Source organism: Gossypium hirsutum, chromosome A07, assembly GCF_007990345.1.
Source record: "Gossypium hirsutum isolate 1008001.06 chromosome A07, Gossypium_hirsutum_v2.1, whole genome shotgun sequence".
Taxonomy (NCBI): Eukaryota; Viridiplantae; Streptophyta; class Magnoliopsida; order Malvales; family Malvaceae; genus Gossypium; species Gossypium hirsutum.
Genome location: NC_053430.1, coordinates 41,898,854 through 41,923,619, shown reverse-complemented (window position 1 = coordinate 41,923,619; position 24,766 = coordinate 41,898,854). Strand labels below are relative to the sequence as shown.

Genomic DNA, 24,766 nt, shown 5'->3' with positions numbered 1-24,766 from the left:
GAAGACTATATCTCATCTCCTGACTTGCTAAGAATGGTGGAACAAGAGGATAAATAGATTTTGCATCATCAAGAATCTGTTGAAACAATAAATTTGGGAACTGAAGAAAGGAAGCAAGAAGTGAAGATTGGGACCTCTATTTCAGGGGGCACCAGGTACAATTTGATTGCTTTGCTCCGCAAGTACAAAGATGTATTCGCATGGTCATATCAGGATATGCCAAAATTGGATGAAGACGTAGTGGTCCATAAGCTCCCATTAAAGCCAGAATGCAAACCCATTCAACAAAAGCTAAGACGAATGAGACCTGAAATGCTGTTAAAGATAAAAGAGGAAATCAAGAAGAAATTTGATGTTGGCTTCCTACAAGACTCCAAATATCCAGATTCGGTGGCTAACATAGTCCCGGTACAAAAGAAAGACGGCAAACTACGAATGTGCGTGGATTATCGCAACCTGAATCGAGCAAGTCCTAAAAATAATTTTCCCTTCCACACATTGATACGTTGGTGGATAACACAGCAAAACATTTATTGTTTTCCTTCATGGATGGATTCTCGGGGTATAATCAGATCAAGATGGCCCCTGAGGATATGGAGAAAACTACTTTCGTAACGATGTGGGGAACATTCTGTTACAAGGTGATGCCATTTGGGTTAAAGAATGCTGGGGCAATATATCAGAGGGCTATGGTAACGGTTTTTCATAACATGATGCATAAAGAGATAGAGGTCTACGTGACGATATGATTGCTAAATCTCGAGGGGAAGAAGAGTATGTAGTAAACCTCAAGAAGTTGTTCGGAAGGCTGAGAAAGTTTCAGTTAAAGCTTAATCCAGCCAAATGTACGTTTGGGGTTACCTCGGGAAAGTTGCTAGGCTTCATTGTCAGTGAAAGAGGTATCGAGGTTGATCCAGATAAAATAAAAGCCATTTAAGAGTTATCACCTCGCGCAATCAAAAGAAAGTCAGAGGATTTTTAAGGAGGTTAAACTACATCGCCCGATTTATCGCTTAACTTACTAACCAATGCGACCCAATCTTTCGGCTTCTTCGAAAACATAACCTGGAAGAATGGAATAAGGAATGCCAAGTGCCTTCGATAAGATAAAACAATATTTTTCTAGTCTTCCAGTGCTAGTATCGCCAACTCCGGGAAGACCATTGATATTGTATTTGACTGTGTTCGAAAATTCAATGGTTGCGTACTGGGGCAACACGACGAGTCAGGAAAGAAAGAAAAGGCGATCTACTACCTCAGCAAAAAGTTTACTGAATATGAGGCAATGTATTTGTCCATTGAAAAATACTGTTGCGCTCTGGTTTTGGCAGCTCGGAGACTCAGGCAATATACGTTATATCATACGATATGGTTAATTTTAAAGCTGGATCCAATAAAGTACATGATGGAATCACCTGCACTCTCAGGAAGAATGGCAGGATGGCAGATCTTACTATCAAAATACGACATTGTCTATGTGAGCCAAAAGTCGATTAAAAGAAGCGCAATAGTGGACTTCTTAGCAACTCGAACAATGGATGAATACGAGCCATTGAGATTTGATTTCCCGGATGAAGACTTGATGTGCATTACAGAAAAAGAGGGCGAGTCATCAAAAGGGAAGTCATGAAAGATGAGCTTTGATGGTGTATCGAACGCATAGGGCATGGGATTGGAGCAGTCTTAGTATCGCCAGAGGGGAACCATTATCCTTTCACTGCCAGATTAAACTTCTTCTGTACCAATAACATAGCGGAATATGATGCTTGTATCATGGGACTTCCTGCAGCAGTTGAACGAAACATCAAAACTTTAGAGGTATACGGAGACTCAGCGCTGGTACTATACCAAATCCGTGGAGATTGGGAAGTGAGAGATTCAAAATTAGTCAAATATAGCGATCTAGTGGCAAGGCTAATTAAAGCATTCAAAGAAATAACTTTTAATTACTTCCCACGAGAAGAAAATCAATTGGCTGATGCCCTGGCCACTTTGGCCTCAATGTTCAAAGCAAACAGAGAAACAGAAATAATGACTCTTCAAATGAGTATACAAGAAGTCCCTGCACATTGTTTCAGCATTGAAAAAGAGCCAGACGGACGGCCATGGTTTCATGATATCTTAGAATACATCAAGAATCAAAGGTATCCCAATCATGCAAATGAGAACGACAAAAGAACAATCAGAAGAATGGCAGCGAGATTTGTTTTTGATGGGGACATCCTGTACAAAAGAGGAAAAGATCAAGTGCTCTCAAGATGCGTAGATGATGCTGAAGCTAAAAAAATACTTGAAGATGTCCATGAAGGAATTTGTGGGACACATGCCAATGGTTTCACTATGGCCTGGAAGATTATGAAACTCGGTTATTACTGGCTGACGATGGAAAGTGACTGCATTAGTTTTGCACGGAAATGCCACAAATGTCAAATTTATGGTGATAAAATTCATGTAGCCCCTTCGCCCCTTCACGTCATGACTTCTCCGTGGCCCTTTTCTATGTGGGGCATGGATGTTATATGGATTTGTCCTATTTAATGCCCTGTCATTCCATAGTAAGGGCATTCGATGGGACAAGACGAGAAGTCATGGGGAAGATGGAGATCCCTCTAGAAGTAGGTACCTATATATATGATGTCGAGTTCCAAGTCATGGACATTACACCCTCATATAACTGCTTTTTGGGAAGACCCTGGATCCATTCCACTGGAGCGGTCCCATTATCCCTTCATCAAAAGGTGAAAATTATCATGAATGGTTGTTTGGTCACTGTCGAGGGAGAAGAAGACATTGTGGCATCTATTTCTACCGACGCACCATACATTGAAGTGAGTAAAGATGCTATAGAATGTTCCTTCTGATCCCTTGAATTTGTCAATGCCACATTCGTCACTGAGGGAAACATAATTCCCGTGCCAAAACTATTCAGAAATACCAGAATGGGCATCAAGATGAATGTGGGAAGAGGAGCCCGAGCAAGGAAAGGTTTAGAAAGGTACCTGCAAGGAATAGTCAGGGCTTCAAAGCCAGTACATCACAAAGCTCGATACGGTTTAGGGTTCCAACCAGATGTGCGTCAAAGAAGAAAACAATGGAAGAAAGATCAAGAAAGAAGGATAGCAAGAACCTTAGGCCGAAAATTAGAATGGGAGTCCATAACGTACCCTCATTTGTCAAAAACATTTACATTTGCAGGAATAATATACCCCGGGCAAGATAATCCATGAAGCACGATGTTATTAATTAAAAGGGGTCTTCAGAATGTCAGTATAAATGTCATTGACAAAGGAAGTGATGCAATTAAAGATGTTTCAACGATACGCCATTATCCTCCTGGATTCGTTTTGAATAATTGCACTGCTGTGGATCTCCTTGTAGTTTCTAAGTCTTCTCCAGAGTAATGCTCAATATTAACACTATTCTTTTTGTGTGTCCCTAAGTAATAGAAAGATTCTTTTGTAAGAGCTTATGATTTGCTATTTATCATTTAAATGAACATTATTGAAGATGCATTTTTTCATAGTCTTTACATTCTCATTAACTTCATAATTTTTCCCTCTTTTCACAGCCTGTCATTGCATATATCTCACATCATGCCTGTTGGTCCCAATACTTTGATGCTCCTCTATAGTTTCCTTTTCTATTCAACTTTCAGGTGCTCAGATATCAATGGCATGAACAAACCTGTTACGAGTCCTGAAATCGATTTTGAGAAGGCTATTTGTTTAGGAGAATTTGAAGCCAAAGAAAATGCTGAAGACTATATCTCGTCTCCTGACTTGCTAAGAATGGTGGAACAAGAGGATAAATAGATTTTGCCTCATCAAAAATCTGTTGAAACAATAAATTTAGGAACTGAAGAAAGGACGCAAGAAGTGAAGATTGGGACCTCTATTTCAGAGGGCACCAGGCACAATTTGATTGCTTTGCTCCGCAAGTACAAAGATGTATTCGTATGGTCATATCAGGATATGCCAGAATTGGATGAAGACGTAGTGGTCCATAAGCTCCCATTAAAGCCAGAATGCAAACCCATTCAACAAAAGCTAAGACGAATGAGACCTGAAATGCTATTAAAGATAAAAGAGGAAGTCAAGAAGCAATTTGATGCTGGCTTCCTACAAGACTCCAAATATCCGGAATCGGTGGCTAACATAGTCCAGGTACCAAAGAAAGACGGCAAAATACGAATGTGCATAGATTATCGCGACCTGAATCGAGCAAGTCCTAAAGATAATTTTCCCTTCCACACATTGATACGTTGGTGGATAACACAGCAAAACATTCATTGTTTTCTTTCATGGATGGATTCTCAGGGTGTAATCTGATCAAGATGGCCCCTGAGGATATGGAGAAAGCTACTTTCGTAACGATGTGGGGAACATTCTGTTACAAGGTGATGCCATTTGAGTTAAAGAATGCTGGGGCAACATATCAGAGGGCTATGGTGACGTTATTTCATGACATGATGCATAAAGAGATAGAGGTCTACGTCGACGATATGATTGCTAAATCTCGAGGGGAAGAAGAGCATGTAGTGAACCTCAAGAAGTTGTTCGGAAGGCTGAGAAAGTTTCAGCTAAAGCTTAATCCAGCCAAATATACGTTTGGGGTTACCTCGGGAAAGTTGCTAGGCTTCATTGTCAGTGAAAGAGGTATCGAGGTTGATCTAGATAAAATAAAAGCCATTCAAGAGTTACAACCTCCGCGCACGCAAAAGAAAGTCAGAGGATTTTTAGGGAGGTTAAACTACATCGTCCGATTTATCGCTCAACTTACTAACCAATGCGACCTAGTCTTTCGGCTTCTTCGAAAACATAACCCGGAAGAATGGAATGAGGAATGCCAGGTGGCCTTTTATAAAATAAAATAATATTTGTCTAGTCCTCCAGTGCTAGTACCGCCAACTCCGGAAAGACCATTGATATTGTATTTGACTGTGTTCGAAAATTCAATGGGTTGCGTACTGGGGCAACACGACGAGTCAGGAAAGAAAGAAAAGGCGATCTACTACCTTAGCAAAAAGTTCACTGAATATGAGGCAAGGTATTTGTCCATTGAAAAATACTGTTGCGCTCTGGTTTGGGCAGCTCGGAGACTTAGGCAATATACGTTGTATCATATGATATGGTTAATTTCAAAGCTGGATCCAATAAAGTACATGATGGAATCACCTGCACTCTCAGGAAGAATGGCACGATGACAGATCTTACTATTAGAATACGACATTGTCTATGTGAGCCAAAAGTCGATTAAAGGAAGCGCAATAGCTGACTTCTTAGCAACTTGAACAACGGATGAATACGAGCCATTGAGATTTGATTTCCCGGATAAAGACTTGATGTGCATTACAGAAAAAGAGGGCGAGTCATCAAAAGAGAAGTCATGGAAGATGAGCTTTGATGGTGCGTCGAACGCATTGGGGCATGGGATTGGAGCAGTCTTAGTATCGCCAGAGGGGAACCGTTATCCTTTCACTGCCAGATTAAACTTCTTCTGTACCAATAACATAGCGGAATATGAGGCTTGTATCATGGGACTTCCTGCAGCAATTGAATGAAACATCAAAACTTTAGAGGTATACGGAGACTCAGCACTGGTAATAGACCACATCCGTGGAGATTGGGAAGTGAGAGATTCGAAATTAGTCAAATACAACGATTTAGTGGCAAGGCTCATTAAAGAATTCAAAGAAATAACTTTTAATTACTTCCCACGAGAAGAAAATCAATTGGCTGATGCCTTGGCCACTTTGGCCTCAATGTTCAAAGCAAACAGAGAAACAAAAATAATGCCTCTTCAAATGAGTATATATGAAGTCCTTGCACATTGTTTCAGCATTGAAAAAGAGCCAGACGGACGGCCATGGTTTCATGATATCTTAGAATACATCAAGAATCAAAGGTATCCCGAACAAGTAAATGAGAATGACAAAAGAACAATCAGAAGAATAGCAGCGGGATTTGTTCTTGATGGGGACATCCTATACAAAAGAGGAAAAGATCAAGTGCTCTTGAGATGCGTAGATGATGCTGAAGCTAGAAAAATACTTGAAGATGTCCATGAAGTAATTTGTGGGACACATGCAATGGTTTCACTATGGCCAGGAAGATTATGAGACTTGGTTATTACTGGCTGACGATGGAAAGTGACTGCATTAGTTTTTCAAAGAAATGCCACAAATGTCAAATTTATGGTGATAAAATTCATGGAGCCCCTTCGCCCCTTCAAGTCATGACTTCTCCGTGGCCCTTTTCTATATGGGGCATGGATGTTATAGGGCCAATTTCCCCAAAAGCTTCTAATGGACACTGATTCATTTTTGTGGTCATTGATTACTTCACAAAATGGATAGAAGCCGCTTCATTTGCCAACATGACGAAGACTGCTGTTTGCAGGTTTTTGAGAAAGGAAATCATTTGTTGATATGGTTTGCTTGAAAGAATCTTTTCAGATAGCGCCTTGAATCTAAACAACAAGATGATGAAAGAAGTGTGTGAGCGATTTCAAATAAAGCATCATAACTCATCACCCTATCGCCCGAAAATGAACGGAGCTGTTGAAGCGGCCAACAAGAATATCAAGAAGATTATTGGGAAAATGACTGAGACATATAAAGAATGGCATGAGAAGTTACCATTTGCTTTGTATGCATATCGCACATCTGTGCGGACATCTACGGGAGCAACTCCTTTCTCTCTGGCTTATGGAATGGAAGCTGTGCTACCTATCGAAGTTGAGATCCCCTCTCTACGAGTCTTAATGGAATCAAAACTAGAAGAAGCAAAATGGGTTCGAGCTCGATATGACCAGTTGAACCTCATCGAAGAAAAACGTTTGAAGGCAATTTGTCATGGACAGATGTACCAGAAGAGAATGATCGTTGCCCATGACAAGAAGGTGCGACCAAGAGAATTCCATGAAGGAGAACTCGTGCTAAGAAAGATTCTGCCAATACAAAAAGACTTACGAGGAAAATGGGCACCAAATTGGGAAGGACCATACGTCGTAAAGAAGGCATTCTCGGGTGGAGCTTTGATTTTCACCGAGATGGATGGGAAGGAGTTACCGAATCCAGTGAACTCAGATGCTGTGAAGAAATATTATGCTTCAAAAAAAAGGAGATCAAAGTGAAAACCCGAAAAGGGCGTCTTGATTAATACAAAAGATTAGAATGAAAACCTGAAAGGGCATTCTAATGAAGCAAACCCGGGCTTAAACAGAAAGGTGTTTTGAACGGTGGGTCAAACAGCGAGACTACAGTATTTGAAACCTTTTTGAAAGCTCGAAATCTTAGACGCAAGAAGCTATGCTCGAAAAGATTCTTGATTGAGGAACGTGGAAGATTTCATGCATTGAATATCTAGAGCATTTATATCCGTTAAATGCGCCCCCTTTTTTCTTTATGACATTTTTTACTATCATTGGTTAATTTTCTTTGTTTGTTACCTTTGAAATAAATAAATGTGTGGTATCCCTTTTGTCCCTACCTGACCATTTTCATGCACCTCATTGTGTGGTTTATTTACATGATAAATAGTGAAATGGTATACTCTAAACAAAAGAAATGTTAAGCATTACCTGAATGAAAATTTGACAAGTACAAGAGTCTCAAAGTAAGGATAAAGTTCAACCAGGGGCAAAAGAGCGATATTTGAGAAACGTTGATTACTCGTGAAGTTTAAGGACGGGTACAGGGCCTAAAGAGAAAGTCAAGAGTCGAAGCAATGAATGCAGATCATCACAAGGATCATAACAAAAAGAGACATATGACTAACATGCATAAGGCGCATAGCACAATCATGTAGGCATAAAGGCATTTAAGACAAACATGTGCATATCATGATAACATCATGCATGACATATACAGGTAATCCAATAGAGCAAGAGGATATGATGATAACTGTACTGAATCAAAGGAAAAGACACTTGAGTTCCACCAGATGACAGGTTTTGGTATTTTGATGTTTTTATTTCTGTTTTCAAAATCAACTCATATTGCGATAAGTGAGTTGAGCCTCAGGGCACGCTGAGGAATTTTCAATTTCTGTTTTTCAATTTCTACTTTTCAAAAAAATCAACTCATATTGCGAGAGGTGAGTTGAGCCTCGGCTCACATGCTGAGGTATTTTAAATTTCTGTTTTTTCAATTTATATTTTTCAAAAATCAACTCATATTGCGAGAGGTGAGTTGAGCCTTGGCTCACGTGCTGAGCTATTTTTAATTTCTGTTTTAACGTCTATTTTTAAAGAGTCAATTCATATTGCGAGAAATGAAGTGAGCTCAAGATTACATGCCGAGTAAAGAATAAAGATTGGAGTTGATTGAAGACACCAGATTTTGCCTCCCTGAAGTTGCGGTGGAGCTGATCGAGAATATTAGATCTTGCCTTTCTAAAGTTACAGAAGAGAAGACTACAAACCTTATCTCACTGAAGCGGTAGAAGAGCAGATTGGGGTTGTAGATCTTATCTTTTTGAAGTTACAGTGAAGCAGATCGAAGCCACAAATCTCATATTCTTAAAGTTACATGGGAGTAGATCGAAGTTACAAGGCGTACATCAGAAGATGCAGTGGATTGAACCAAAGCTACAAGATGCGATGGACTGGAACGAGACTACTTGGAAAAGAGGAGCTCCAAAGCAAGTCAAGACCCAGCAAGACCGGGCAAATTTGGCCTTTCTTTGTGTCTTTGCTCTATTCCCGTTATACGACAATGAGCAAAGAAGGGCAGCTGTATAGCCCAATATTTGCCCAGGCTTGGACCCAAGACAAATTACCCAAACCCATTAAAATTACAAAGCCCAACATCTAATATAAACTAACCCAAACTAAACCTACCCAATACACATTAGCCAACCCGTACCCAAACCCCAATTACATCAAAACAAAACTAAACCCATTTCAACCTAAAACCACTAACCCAATACAAAACAGCTCAATAACCCCAAACCCAACATAGTTCAAGCCCAATACCCAAATTAAACCCACTAACCAACCCAGCCCAACAACCCATTACAACCTAACCCTAGCCCAAACTAAATAAAAAAGAAAAAACCCTAGCCCCTAAGTTCAGCCGACGCCCCACTTGCCTCTGACTGTCGGCCAACTGCCCTCTGCACCCCATGCCGTCTGCCACCACCACCTGCTCTACCTACAAGATCAAGCAAACACACAATAGGAGGGCTTTAAAAAAGCCAAAACAGAGATCATTTGGAAAAAAAAACTGAATACTTTCAGCTATTTTGCCATCAATACAAAGAATATATTTAAAATACATATGCAAGCAGTGATTCAAAAAAAATAAGAACACGAGTATAACATGAACCAGAGAATCAAAAGTAAAAAATCCAAAAAACTTGAGGTGATCTTATTTTCTTTTACTACTTTACTTTTATTTTTTTGAATCTATCGATCTACATAAATATATATATTAAATACAAAAAAGAGAAAAAAATTACCTACGGGTGATTTCCGGCCACCGGCCGGTGCGGTGGTGCCACAGCGAGGCGATGACCGGACCCAAGATCGAAGCTGAAGCCCTAGCAGAGAAAAAAATAAGCCCTATTCCTTTTTTTTTCCCCTCAACATGCAGAAATGAATTTTTTTTCAAATTTTTTTAACTTTTATAAGTGTCTGGAACGGCGTCGTTTTAGGCCCAGCATTTAAGCACTGAAACGGCGTCGTTTCATCATGGATCGGGTCGACCCGACCCTGCCCGCTAGGATCCGCGTGTTTTTATAGCGGAAGGGCTATTTGCACATTTAGCCCTTCCGCTTTTTCATGTATTTGCAATCAGGTTATTTTTTACTTTCAATTCGACCGTGGAGTTTGTCGCGCTCTTCAATTTGGTCCTCGGCCACGTGTTGCGTTTTAAGATGGGGGAATATTGCGTTTTTAGTACTCCTAGGTTCCGCGCATTTGCAATTTGGTCATTTTGTCTTTGTTTCTTTTCAAATTCGCCCCAAATTTCGTTTTTGTTTCTATTTTCATCCTTTTTTACTTTTTCTCATTATTTTGTTTTAATTTCAATATTATTTATACTAATATATTTTATTAATGTTATTATTATTATTTTATCATTGTCATTTTTACTTAATACTTACATATATATGTTATTTAGTATTATTAATAGTTTAATATTATTGTTTTATTAATATATTTGTATGTCACATATGTATTCTTTAAATATATATACATTTACGCTTATATCTTAATATTATATTACGTACACTTGTTTATATATATATATACTTGTCTCTGTATATTATGTCTCTATTTTAATATTATGCATATATTATTTATATATGGTACGTATATTATTATGCACGTGTTTTTTTTAATATTATCATATATTTACTTTAATATATATTTATGTAATATTGTCAACAATTGTCTTTCTGTTACATTATTATCATTGCTAATATATATATGTATCGTATATGCTTTTGCACATAGTTTGTATATATTGTTAGTATTATTAGTTATATGTTTTTATCCTATCTCATGTATATATCTTCACTACTCCTATTATCATTATTAATATTAGCATGTGTTTTATGTATACATCTTTATCGAATGTACGTATATATATCTTTTAATGGTGTATTTTTATTTTTAATATTACATATATTTTTTATTGTTATGTATGTATTGTAATACGCATATGTATATATTTTAATTAATTGTATATGTTTTTTATACTATTTCATGTATATATTTTCTATATTATCCTTATTATTAGTATTAATATTAACGCGTTTTTTCGTATGTACATACTCTCAATATTATTTTTATATGTATACTCTTAATACCATATTATTCTTACTATTTTCATTATTATTACTTATTTTTAATATTATCGTTATTATTTACATATATGTATAGATATTTTCATGTACTTATTATAAATGTACCATTTTCTTATTTTTATACACTTTTCGATATTTATTTTATACATATATATGTATATATTATGTATATATTTTAACATTACTATCTTAAGTATATACTTCAAACACTATATGTAGTATATTTCTAACACTATTACTACTTATATATATTACGTACATGCTCTTAATATCATTATTATGTATATACGCTCATTGTTTCCCTTTCATGTTTAATTCTAGTATTACGTTTAATATCGCATACATTTTTATCGTTTTTTAAAATAATTATCACATTTATTATTTGCTTCAATATATTTCTAGTTCTTTCATTTATTTATTTTTATCAATATTGCTTTGCATTACTTCAAAAATCATATTCTTGTTTTCTAATTAATTTTAATAAATAAGGCAATGCACCGATTTAACATTAAGCCATAGATTTCATCGCTATGTTGGATGAAATTTGTCGGCTCGTGTTAAAGACGGAACACCCTTCTAAAAACCGAAAAACTAAAATTTCTCGTCTTTTCAATCGGATCACGACTAAATGTTACATTGAACTCGTATTTTTGAAAATCAAGACAACACGTGTTTTACAAGATACCAATTTTGGGCGTTATGAGGGTGCTAATACCTTCCTCGCGTGTAACCGACTCTCGAACCCTACTTTACTCTGATTTTCACGTAGACCTAAATTTAGCCTTCATTTTTGTTCGAGAATAAATTTTCTTTTCAAAAAGATGATTTATTAGGTGTCCGATCACACCTAAAAAAGATCGGTGGCGACTCCCTTTTTAAAATCAAACCTCGGTCTCTAAACTTTCAATCAAACACCCCAATTAGCGACCAAGCTAAAATTTTTACGTTGCTACATCAACCACGATTCTTTATTTAACCATTTCTCATACGCCTAAATGTTAGGCACCACTGAATCTTCTAATTCCATGACTACTTCCTGATTAACATCTCTATACCCATCGGGGTTACACGACTACAATTCCTGCAGTCATGTTTTAGTTCCATTAAATTCCTGTTTGCTGGCAGATTCCTTTGACCTGTCACTCGTTAATACTTTTATTTTCCTTTCAACCCTTTTCCCCATTGGTGGGTTATCTCATGGTTCTTGTTCTGAATTCCTTTCTGAGTTTATTGTCCCGATGGACATTCTCTCATTCTTTCTCCATGCTTCCATAGTTGAGCTATGATCTTCGCAAGTACCTCATGTTTAATGTCTTAGCGAACTCCATTAGTTTTCATGGCCCGACTATGGCTCATCATTTATGAATTTACGTGTTTAGAGTCTCGTCAGACTATCTCGTGCTTAACGTCCCGTCAGACTATCTTTGATGTCATAACATCTTTCAGCTATTGTCCTACTCTCTCTATCGTAAAATCATCTTTTGATGACATAGCGTCTTTCAACTATGATCTTACATAATATCACCCTGTGCTTATCATCCTAATGGACTATACCAGTGGCCATAGTCCAACTATGGTCTTACACATTATATCTCCATGTTTATTGTCATGACGGACTACCAGGATGCCATAGCGTATTTCAGCCATGGTCTTACTCATTTTCGTCATGATGCCATAACGTATTTCAGCTATGATCTTACTCATTATAGGTGTATAGCCTCCAATCCATTTCATGGCCTAGCCACAATCTTTCCTATTCACTTGTCCCATTTCATTTCGTCCATTCCTCCATTTCACCATCCTATATATTAATACTTGAACATTGTAATGTCCCCTAAGCAAGGCCCAGAGCTTCGCACATCACAGTTTGCACTCAGCAAGATCGTATGACGGTATTTAACAATACCATCCCATAATCCCATTCCTAAATTTTTCTACTTCGTTTCTTGATATTCTTTATTCACACATATTAAACTGAAATGCTGGATACAAATAAATTTATGAGGGCATGCATCAAACTTTGATAGTTCTGGGTTCGAGTATAAAATTTCACTTGACGCCTTATCCGCTTAGCTTCTCCGGGCACTAGAGCTTCCATCGTCCTAGAAGCTAAGCAAGGCAATTAAACCATGGGTTAAACCCAGTGTTTTCACTTTAAACCTTAAATTTCCAAAAACATGCATAACCCTAAAAAATAGTTTTTGGGAACTCTTAACTTTGTTTTCTAAGTCTTATGTATACCGAAAGACTTAGAACCTTACCAGTTTACTAGTTTCGCTATTTTTTCAACTTAAACCTTTTGATCGTCGCTCGCTCCATGCAGAGCTTTCCATGACCATCGCTTCCTCAAAGCAACTATGGAGGTTGAAGAAGGGGAGAAAATGAAACAAACTGAGAGGAATTCGTTTGAGAATTATTTCTTAGCTATTTATAGCCCTTCATACACGGTCTCCAACTACATATCAATCGTTCATCTATAATCATTTTATCTCCCACTAAAAGACCGGTTGGTTCTAATCCAACTGAACTAGACTTGGTTCTCAATCATGCCCCATTTTGTTTCTAACTTTTCCTAGTTTTTCAATAAAGACTACCAACTTACAATTTATTTCAATTTAACACCTAATTGTTCCAATCTTTCAAGTTAAAAAGGACTTCGGGTTTGACATTAATTCATTTTATTTAAACTAAATGAAATAATAATAATTAAATAATTAAATTTTCCTATTTTTATATATTTTTCAAATAACATTGTAACTATATTTAGTTATAATTATAAGTTGAAAAAAAATCAATCTATTATATATCTTTTCCATTATATTCCGCCCAAATTATTACATTTATAATAATCTATAATTCTTTTTTAAACCATTTTGGTCAAATTTATCCATTAATCATAACAACTAACATGATTTAATAATAAAAAAAGAATAAATATCAAATTTGTACATAAACTTTGGTCTAAAATGCAATTTGATACATAAACTTTGATTTGATGTAATTATACATATGAAACTTGAATTGTAGTTCATATGTAAACATGAAACTTCTATTTTAATCCAATTGTACACATTTAAAGATATAAATAAATACATTTATTTTCATATTGGATTAATATAATTGTTTGTGTAACCAATATATCAATGTAAAATGGTGCTACTTTAACATTGTTATTAGTGATTTTTGAAAATTAAATCAAATTAAAATTTCATATATAAAATTGCATAAAATCAAAATTTATGTATGATATTACACATTAAATTAAAATTTATGTATAATTTTAATATTTATCCCTTAAAAAACAATTTGATTTTCTTCTTACTTTTTGCCATCACTTTTATCAAATGAGAAGCCTCAATTGTTTATCACTTCTCTCCGATCTCAATTAATTTAATAAAGAAATATATATATATATATATATGCTTTATTAGTAAAATAAAATACTACAAACTTCAACTTTGCATGGTATACATTTTTTAAAAAAATATTTCGATTTGAAATGGCAAGGTTGATTGCTTTAGAACCTTAGTGATTTTGATATAAGTCCCACGGTACAAATGGTTTTTAGATTTAGTTTAGGTTGAAATTATTTTTATTGATTTTATATAAAAATATAAAAAGGTAAAAGAAATTTTGTAGTAATATTTATCACTTTTATTTAGAAAAATAATATTTAAATATGTCAAAGGTCATTGTATTATTTTAAAATTCAAAATTTAGTCCTAAGACATTAAGTCTCAATACTTTTTTTGGTTTAAAAATTTTGGTCTCTCCATTTAATTTTTAGCCCTCAACATTTATAATTTTTTTTATTAATTTTGTCCTTACCTTTTAAAAGTACATAAAAATAAAAAAAATATTTTTTTTCATATTTTAGATATAAATTTAAAAATCCTATTTTTTGAACAAATAAAAAATAATGGAAAAATAAAAAATCTTTAAATTTTTTAAAAAATATATAAAATATAAAAATTTCTAAAATTCAATGTTATCTTGTAACACCCTATACCCGACCAGGTCACCGGGTTCGAGTACCAAGTGTCAGCTTACTGAGTAGCATAACAACAATTCTAACTTGAATTATTTACAACTTCAAATAAATCACCAGATTTTAATTCACATTTACTTTATAACTTAACTCTAATATTCTTAGTTAGCAACAAGTTCTAAAATATAACTACAAATAAACTTTCTTCAACTTCTAAGATCTTACCATCGATTTGCCTTATTGAACACATATATGTTTATATATATATATATATGTACCACGACTTGGGATTTTAAAACTTTAATAAAATTTCACTTATTTGAACCTCGAGGCGTAGCTTCTGAGGGAGCCCCTTTATATACATATACAGCTACCGAGTTTCACCTAGCTCTCAGCAAAAACTGGCTTGGTCCCTATCGCATATCTGGTTCTACGATTAACCTGCATTTAAGAAGAAAAGTTATAAGTCCGACGAACTTAGTGAGTTCCGCATATAATAAAGTAATGTGCAAATATAAAGCTTTCTGCCCAAATTGAACTCCCTGTTACCTATGTTCATTATTTTGGTGACTGCTAAGTGGTCTTCACTACTGTAGGCTCCCTTAAAAATTCCATGCTTTCCCTCATCTTTTGGCGGCTTTGCCGACCATCCGTTCTTGGCATTCTATTCCTCTAAAGAGTTTCCGACTTGACCTTTTAAACCCTTTGACAGATCCTCAATCGATTCTTGATATGTACTCAACTACTTACTAGAGTGTTCTGCTCATGCCTATCCACTACGCATGGAATCTGCAACTTTCCAGGCGGATTGATAGATATATGCGTATACCACGGAATACCCTTTTTCTTAGGGATCTTTTTTTTTATTCCACCATGCATAGTTGAGACATAGCTTTGGCTTTCTCAGTCTTCTTGTGACCTATATCCTTTGGTCTCATCAACCATTTTTTTCTTTATTTATTATCCCAATCATCTATGAATTTCACTTTCATCATTGACCTTCCTCATGAACCGAGAGCGTTCAAATTCTAACCCCTATTTTTACCTTTCTAACAGATTTCCCTTACCTTCTGTCCTAACAAGCTTTACTGGCGGCATAGTCCAACTATGGTTGCTAAGATTGAAATACACCAAGAGGGGGGTGAATTGGTGTTTTAAAAAGTTTTCAGGAAATGGAAAAAATCAACCGATTCAAGAAATTTTAGTGGTTTGGCCTCAATTGCCTACATCTACTACCTTAGCTTTCCTCAACTAAGGATGTCCCAAATCCACTAGATTTGAACCTTTAAGGACAAGGTTTAACCTTACAAATCCCTATATTTTCAAAGGTAAGATAGAATCACTTCCCCTTTATGGTTTTCTACCCAAAACCTTAGATAACATCTCACAAATAAGAGAAAAATAATGATGAATAAGATGATACCTATAAAAGGTAGATAATCAACAATTAAGCACTCTAACACAAAGTCACAACACTTAAAAAAATATAGAAGACTTAACCCACAAGTGTGTACAAGAAATATTTAGTAAAAGATTGAGAAAGATTGGAAAATTGAGTTCTTGGAAGTTAGGCCCTTGTTTCTTGTATTTTGTTGACTTCAATGGGGAGTCTTGACTCTGTATTTAAGTCCTATAAAAACCTTGTAGACGTTTGTAGCCATTAGAAACAAATTAGAGTCGTTGCAGCCATAAAAAACCAGTATTAAATATAGTCTGCAGCTTCGTTGTACAGGTAGAAGGAATATTGTATTGGTAGAAGTCTTTCCAAAATATGATCGTTGTGCTCGTTCTATCGATATAAGTTCTCCTGTATTGGTAGAACTCTAAGGGTTCCATTTGGTATCGGTAGAACCTATAGAAGTATCAGTAGAAGTGTAGGGAAGGCTGAACTTTGGCTACTATTTTGACTTGTTTCAGTAGAAGTCCTCAAGGTATCAACATAACTCTGGTTATATCAATAGATCGTACTAGAGTATCGGTAGATCTCCAAGGCCAAAACTACCTTGCACACTAGAGTGCGTTCTACCGATAGAAGTCCGGGTTGTATTGGTAGAACCCAGAGTTATATCGGTAGAACTTTTAGTTCTACTGGTAGAATTCTGTAGCTTTTTAAGATCTTTTCATCTTGAGTTCTGCCAATACTTGTCCACCTCAGTATCGGTAGAAGTAATTCAGACTTCAAAAACTCATTAAAATATAAGTTAATTCAAGGCTTTTTAACAATTTATTTTGTTCAACACTTCAAAAATAAATTGAAAGACTTATAAATAAATTTTGCAAATTTAAGTAAGGGGTTTTAAATATTCTTTTTTTATATCAAAATAAATTAAAAACTAGAGCTAACAATGGTCTTCCACCTAATGGGTTCCCCCACGTTCAATGTCCCGACAGACTCCCTTTCGTTTCGTATCAAGGTGGACTACCCCATGTTTAGCGTCCCGTCAAACTATCTTGTGTTTAACGTCCCGTCGAGCTATCCTAGGATGTCATAACGTCTTTCAGTTATGGTCTTACTCATTCTGTTATCAAATCATCCTTTTGATTCCAAAGTATCTTTCAACTATGGTTTTACATATTACAACCTCGTGTTTACAATTATGGCGGACTACAATGGTAGTCATAGTCTAACTATGGTCTTACAATTGTTTACCGTGATGCCATAATGTCTTTTAGCCATAGTCTTACTCATTTCTGTCATGATGCCATAACATCTTTCAGCTATGGTCTTACTTAATTTAGGCATATAGCCTCCGATCGATTTCATGGCCTCACCATGATCTTTACTTTTCTCATTTCATTCTATCCGTTCCCCCATTTCACCATTCCTAACCTTGATGCTCAAACATCGCAGTGTCCCCTCTGTAAGGTTCGAAGCTTCACACATCACAATTTGCACTCAGCAAAACTGTATGACAGTATCTAACAGAACCATCTTTTTTTCCTGTTCCTAACTCCGTGTCACCCTTTTCATAATATGCATGCATTAATAATACATACAATGCAGAACATTAGTAAGCAATACATTACACTAGATGTCCATTCATCAATCACCCAATATTACGATAAATAATAACATGATAATATCTTATAACTGCATATAGCACTAGAGAACGAAGTGCAGACACTCAACTCGTTTTCTTACCTTCCTAGCTTAACATCATCAAACGCGAGTGCCTCATTGAACTTGACGCCTAAGCATATCAACCATGCATCGAGTAATCTAAAGGTGTTTAACCCATTTCCCCATTCTTTTACTTCTAGACTCAAATCCACAAGTTGGCTGCAACATGCATGACTCCCTTTAACTATATTCTCTTCTTCTTTAGGGCGACTGAAGAAGACTTTGCTTAGAGAAAAAGGTTTGGGAAGTAGAATTAAGGGGAAATCTTGTTCTCGCACCCATACCTATATTTATACTCCCTTGGCACGGTTTTCACAGATTGTTGCCGTCTCTCAATCCTAATTATTATGTCCCCCACTTTGGAACCTGCTGGTTGTGTCCTAACCGAACTAAGACTGAGTTACAACCATTCAAATTTCAACTACTAAATTCTCTAATTTTTCCTAGTGGGGTCCAACGATTCGCTAATCCTCTCAATCTAGTCCTCATTTTTCTTAGTTTTGGGCCAAACAGTGATTTATGGGTGTTACACATCTAAATTGGACCAGATTGACCAGTCAGATCGGTTAGACCTGACATCATTAGGGTATCGGTCTAGTGAGAGGTAAAAAACCAGTTGACATGTGAATTGGTACAAGCTAGTTGAATTGAGTTAAAAAATGGTTGAATCGATAGTTGGGTTGATTTTGAATTGTTTTGACCAATTGGTTCCCAGAATGACCGGTTTGAATGGTTTAAAGAAAAAAAATAAAAATTAAAAAATTATAGAAATCTATTCAACTGCCAGTTCAATTATTTTTTTACCTCGATTCAACTAGTTTGTACCAGTTTATGGGTTAACCAGTTTTTATCTCTCACCGGACTGATACGTTAGCCTATTCTTGATTTAACCGGTTCAATTTATATAACATTGAATTTTGAAATTGTTATATTTAAAAAATATTTTTTACTTTTGAATTTTAAAGAGTTTTTTTTTCATATATTTATGTTTTTTTTTGTTTAAAATATGAAACAAAATAGTTTTATTTTTAATCTTTAGTTTTACATACTTTTAAAGGGTATGAACCAAGTTAACAAAAAACTACAAATGTTGAGATCTAAAGAAGTTTAAAATTGTAAAAACCAATAGACACATGAATTAGCATGAAATGACTGAGCCGGGTTAAAAAACTAGTTAAATCGATTTTTATAATTTTTTATTTTTAAAAACATTTTATTTTATTTGAACTGATCGGACTGGTCATTTTGGGAACTAATTGGTCAAACCAATTCAAAATTGATTAAACTATCAATTCAATCGATTTTTTTAGTTCAGTTCAATTAGTCAGTACAAGTTTGCGAGTCAATTGATTTTTTTACCTCTTACCAGATTGATACCTCAATCGATTTTATTGGTCGGTCTAGCCTAGTTTAGATAATATATAATTTTGAAAATTTTTTATATTTTTAAATTATTTTTTTAAATTTAAGGAGTTTTTATTTTTTCATAATTTATAAATTATAATTTTATTTTTAAAAAATGATTTTTAATTTTTTTAAAAATATACATTTTATTTTTATGATTTTATTTAAAATATAAAAAAATAAATTTTTAAAATTTTTATGTACTTTTAAAGTGTACGATCAAATGGAAAAAAAAATTATAAATGTTGATGGCTTAAAAAATTATGTTACGTTTAACATCATTAATTTTAAAGACAAAACTAGATGAAGAGACAAAAAATTTAAATAAAAATATATAGAGATTTAATGTCTCAAAATTAAAATTAAAATATAAAAATTAAAATAAAAATAAAAAATGCGTTTACGAGGGATTTAAATAAAAAATAATTTTTAAATACTTTAAATTAATAATATTAACTAAATTAAAAACTTAAAAATAAAAGTATAGATTATATTTAGAGTTACTAAATTAAGCATAGCATAAAGTTTCGTGAAGAGGTTTGAAATTTAATTGCAGACGTGGGCCGCAGTGTTTGCACGCGGGTTTCCGAGGCGAGTGGCAGTAACATTTCTCCAAGAGCAAAATTTCGTATTAAAAAATTTTTATTTTGGGTTTGAGTTAAAAAAAAAAAAGGACACTGGGTTATTTATTTGTTGTTACGAAGAGAACCTCGGACATCGAGAATGAATGTAGGTGTCTATTGTCCAAAAAAAAGGAAAAAATTAAATAAGAAAAAAAATAGAAAAACAAAGGATTGTCTGATGGATTCTGTCACGCTCTCTTGACCTATTACTTCAAAGCTGACTTCCTCCCATCACGTCCAACAAAATTTTCGAAACTCGTTCTCACCACGCGCCTTTTCTAACGCTTCGTTTTTGGTCGAATTAGAATTATGCCTTTTTTCAGAAAATTATATTGGCATTTAACTTTGGTTAACTGTGAATTCAGCCTTTAACTTGGTTAACATGTTATTGTAAGGACAAGGAGAACATACGTTCGAATCAAAGAGAAAAATTATTTTAGAAGTTAAAATTAAATTATAAATTTAAAAAAAATTAAAATATAACTTTATCATTATTAATGCATAATTATATTATTTTTAAAGAAATTTAATAATATTTTTGAGAGTTAAAATATAATTTAATTATATATTAATATATAATTTAAATATTTTTAAGTAGTTATGTAGTAATTTTTCATTTTGAGAGATGACAACTTTTTCCTACCCAATTATTTTAAGAATGTTTTTATTTTTATTTACATCTTTTATATAAAAATAGATAATACACGTGATTTGATCACAAGATATTATGATATTTTAACATTTTTAAATTGTTATTTCAACCAAAGTCCAACGGCAACTGAAGGAGTTAAAAAGGTCAAAATTACATTTTTGACTTTTTAAAATGTATAAAATTATAAATTAATATGTGATTAAATAATAAATTTTAATTTAATTCTTTAAACAGTTATAAAATTATAAATTAATAACTTCACAAATTTAAGTAACTTAACTAAGGAAAAAATTTAAACTTACTCATATAAGTTTTTATAAACAGATTTATTACAAAATTGTATACATATTTTTACCTTAATCTAATTTATATTATAATTAATTTGTTTTTATATGGTGTCTGAGATTTTAGATTGCGAATAATGAAGTAAAGGGAGTAAGAACAAAGCATTCGGCTTTAAAATTAAAGTAAGACTTGACTCATCCTAAGTAGGTGTGGGAATTAATTAATAATTAATACCCAAACGTTAAGGTTAATTATATGAACTAAACATAGAATGTATGTAAATGTAGGGGGCCCACCATATCCACTCTGGCAGAACCATTCTTGGCTCTCAACGAACCACTTGTGGGGTTGGCTGCCCACGCGCTACCACTCGACGTGGACGTTGGACTGAAACAGTGTCAGTCAAGACAGTAACTCACTCTTCTGCCATTTACTTGCTTTTCTTTGTCATCGTCTAATCTCTCCCCTGCAAAGAATATAACCCTCTGCTCTTTGTTTGCACGCTCTTATGCTATTTGTCTACTGTTGTCTCTCTCTTTTGAGCTCTCTCATCTCTTTGTCTACGTTGTTATTTCCCTGTCTCTTTGTTGCCTTTTCCCTTTGTATCTTCTATTGTTCAAGGGGGGAAACAGACACACGGCTAAGCTTTAGCCATGAACGGCACAGTGGCTACCGGCAAAGAGAAGCTGGTGGTGGAGGTGATAGCGGCTCATAACTTGATGCCAAAGATGGGGAAGGGTCGTCTTCGCCGTTCGTGGAGGTGGAGTTCGAGAACCAAAGGCATAGGACTCAGGTTAAAAGGAAAGACTTGAACCCCATTTGGAACGAGAAGCTTGTGTTTCATATCAAAGATGTTGCCGATCTCCCTTACAGGGCTGTAGAAGTTAATGTCTTTAATGAAAGGCGGTCGAGTAACAGCAGGAATTTTCTCGGAAAAGTGAGGGTTTCTGGTTCCAGTATTGCTAAAGAAGGTGAAGAAGGTCCTCAAATGTATACCCTTGATAAAAGAAGCTTGTTTTCTCATATAAGAGGGGAGATAACCCTCAAGCTTTACGTTTCAACGAGAGAGGAAGTTAAACAAGTGGGGATTGATAACAATGGGGTGATGGGTTCCGGTTCGGCTTCAGTTTCCACCTCGGGGTTTTCAAAGAAGAAAATGCAGCAGCAAAACCCACCCTTGGTGGTGCAACAACAACAGCTGGTTCAAGAGAACAAGCCAAGACTGCAGGGTCAAAACCATGCAAAGCCTATAGAGCCAAAACCAGGTGAGTTAAAGCCTGTTGTAATAACTACTGGTCCTGGCCCTGCAGTTCCTGTCTCCTCTGCCGCTGGCGGTGCCGGTGCTGGGTTGAGTCTTTTCTCAACTGGGTCTAATGAGTTCTCACTAAAGGAGACAAGCCCTCACCTTGGTGGTGGTCCTTTGAACAAGGACAAAACCAGTTCAACATATGACCTTGTGGAGCAAATGCAGTACCTTTACGTTAGAGTAGTGAAAGCTAGAGATATTTCGTTTTTCGGTGGTGGTGGTGAGATAATGGCTGAAGTCAAGCTAGGGAACTATAGAGGCGTGACCAAGAGGGTCAGTTCAAACCATGCTGATTGGGACCAAGTTTTCGCCTTTTCTAAAGACTGCATACAGTCATCAATGGTGGAGGTTGTTGTAAAGGAAGGTAACAAAGATGATTACTTGGGCCTAGTTTGGTTTGACTTAAATGAGGTCCCCAGGAGGGTTCCTCCAGACAGTCCATTGGCACCACAATGGCACCGAATGGAAGACAAGAAAGGAGACAAGTCCAAAGGGGAAGTCATGGTTTCCATATGGTTTGGGACTCAGGCAGATGAGGCCTTTGCTGAGGCTTGGCACTCAAAGGCAGCCAATGTGCATTTTGATGGGCTTTGCTCTATTAAGTCCAAGGTATATTTATCACCGAAACTTTGGTATTTGAGGGTATCAGTGATTGAAGCACAAGATGTTTTGGGTGAAAAAGGGTCTACTTTATTGAGGTACCCTGAGCTCTCAGCTAAAGTACAAGTGGGGAATCAAGTTTCAAGGACCAGAATTTCAGGAGTTAGTCCTAACAGAAGCTTATCAAATCCATTTTGGAATGAGGATTTCATGTTTGTAGTTGCAGAGCCATTTGAGGATTACTTGTTGGTGTCTGTTGAGGATCGAGTTGGCCCTGGAAGAGATGAGGTTGTAGGCAGAGTATTGCTTCCTGTGATGGCAGTCGAAAGAAGAACTGATGACAAACAAGTGGTCTCTAGGTGGTTTAATCTTGATAACCACTTCGGCAACCCTGCTGAGACTAAGCTTGTGACAGGATTCGGTTCAAGAATCCATCTTCGGGTCTCACTTGATGGGGGATACCATGTTCTTGATGAGGCCACAATGTATAGCAGTGATGTCAGGCCAACGGCAAAACAGCTTTGGAAGCCTCACATTGGTGTACTTGAAATGGGGATCTTGGGTGCAACAGGGCTTATGCCAGTGAAAGTCAAGGAAGGCAAAGGTGGCACCACTGATGCTTACTGTGTTGCCAAGTACGGTCAGAAATGGGTGAGAACCCGAACCGTGGTTGATAGCTTGTCCCCAAAATGGAATGAGCAATATACTTGGGAGGTTTTCGATCCTTGCACAGTTATCACCATTGGTGTGTTTGACAATTGCCGAACTGATAAAAACATCATCACTAATGGTGTTCCCCGAGACTCCCGGATAGGGAAGGTTAGAATCCGGCTATCAACGCTTGAGTCTGATCGAGTTTACACTCATTCATATCCACTCCTTATGCTGCATCCCTCGGGTGTCAAGAAAATGGGTGAGCTTCACTTAGCTGTGCGATTTTCATGCGCTAACATGGGAAACATGTTGCATATGTATACGTTGCCTTTGCTGCCAAAGATGCATTATGTACAACCTATGAGTGTGAACCAATTGGAGAGCCTAAGGTACCAAGCTATGAATGTGGTGGCATCCCGGCTTAGCAGGGCAGAGCCACCATTGGGGCGAGAGGTTGTCGAGTATATGCTCGATCACGACTCCCATATGTGGAGCATGAGAAGGAGCAAAGCTAACTTTTTCAGATTAATGAGTGTGATCTCTGGTCTGGTTGCCATGAACAGTTGGTTTGAGTCTATGCGAAACTGGAGCAAGCCAGTGTACTCATCCTTGTTTGTTGCAACTTTTCTCATATTAGTCGCATTACCCGAGCTCCTAATCCCCGCAACCCTGCTCTACATGGCAACAATGGGACTATGGCGATACAGGTTCCGACCGCGTCATCCGCCGCACATGGACACCCGGCTGTCCCATGCAGAGAGTGTTTATCCAGACGAATTAGATGAGGAGTTTGATTCATTCCCGACGAGTCGGAGTGTGGATGTGGTTAAAATGAGGTATGATCGACTAAGGAGTGTGGCGGGAAGGATTCAAACTGTGGTCGGAGACATGGCAACACAAGGTGAAAGGTTTCAAGCATTGCTGAGTTGGAGAGATCCAAGGGCCACCTTCTTGTTTGTGATATTGTGCTTGTTTGCAGCCGTTGGATTTTATGCAGTGCCATTGAAGGTGGTCGTGGCATTGTGGGGTAACTATGCGTTGAGGCCCCCAAGATTCCGAAGCAAGTTGCCTTGACGGGCATTGAGCTTCTTCAGGAGGTTGCCTACAAAAGCAGATAGTTTGCTGTAAGAAACCAAACGGCTTTTAGTGGGGATGAAATATTTTGAACATAGTTTAAGGTTTTTAAGGTGTTTGGGTTTAGTGATGCTTTTTGGGGAGTTTTAATTAATTAATCAAGGATGTGGTTTTAATATTGGAGAGTTATTGTGTGTACTGTTTTCAAGACTGGGTGTCCAAATCAAAACTAATGCTTTTATGATCCA

General features: G+C 36.1%; 1 pseudogene; it reads left to right on the top strand.

Moving 5' to 3' along the window:
• The first annotated feature begins 21,351 nt into the window (after positions 1-21,351).
• On the top strand, positions 21,352-24,766 carry LOC107955278 (FT-interacting protein 3-like; annotated as a pseudogene).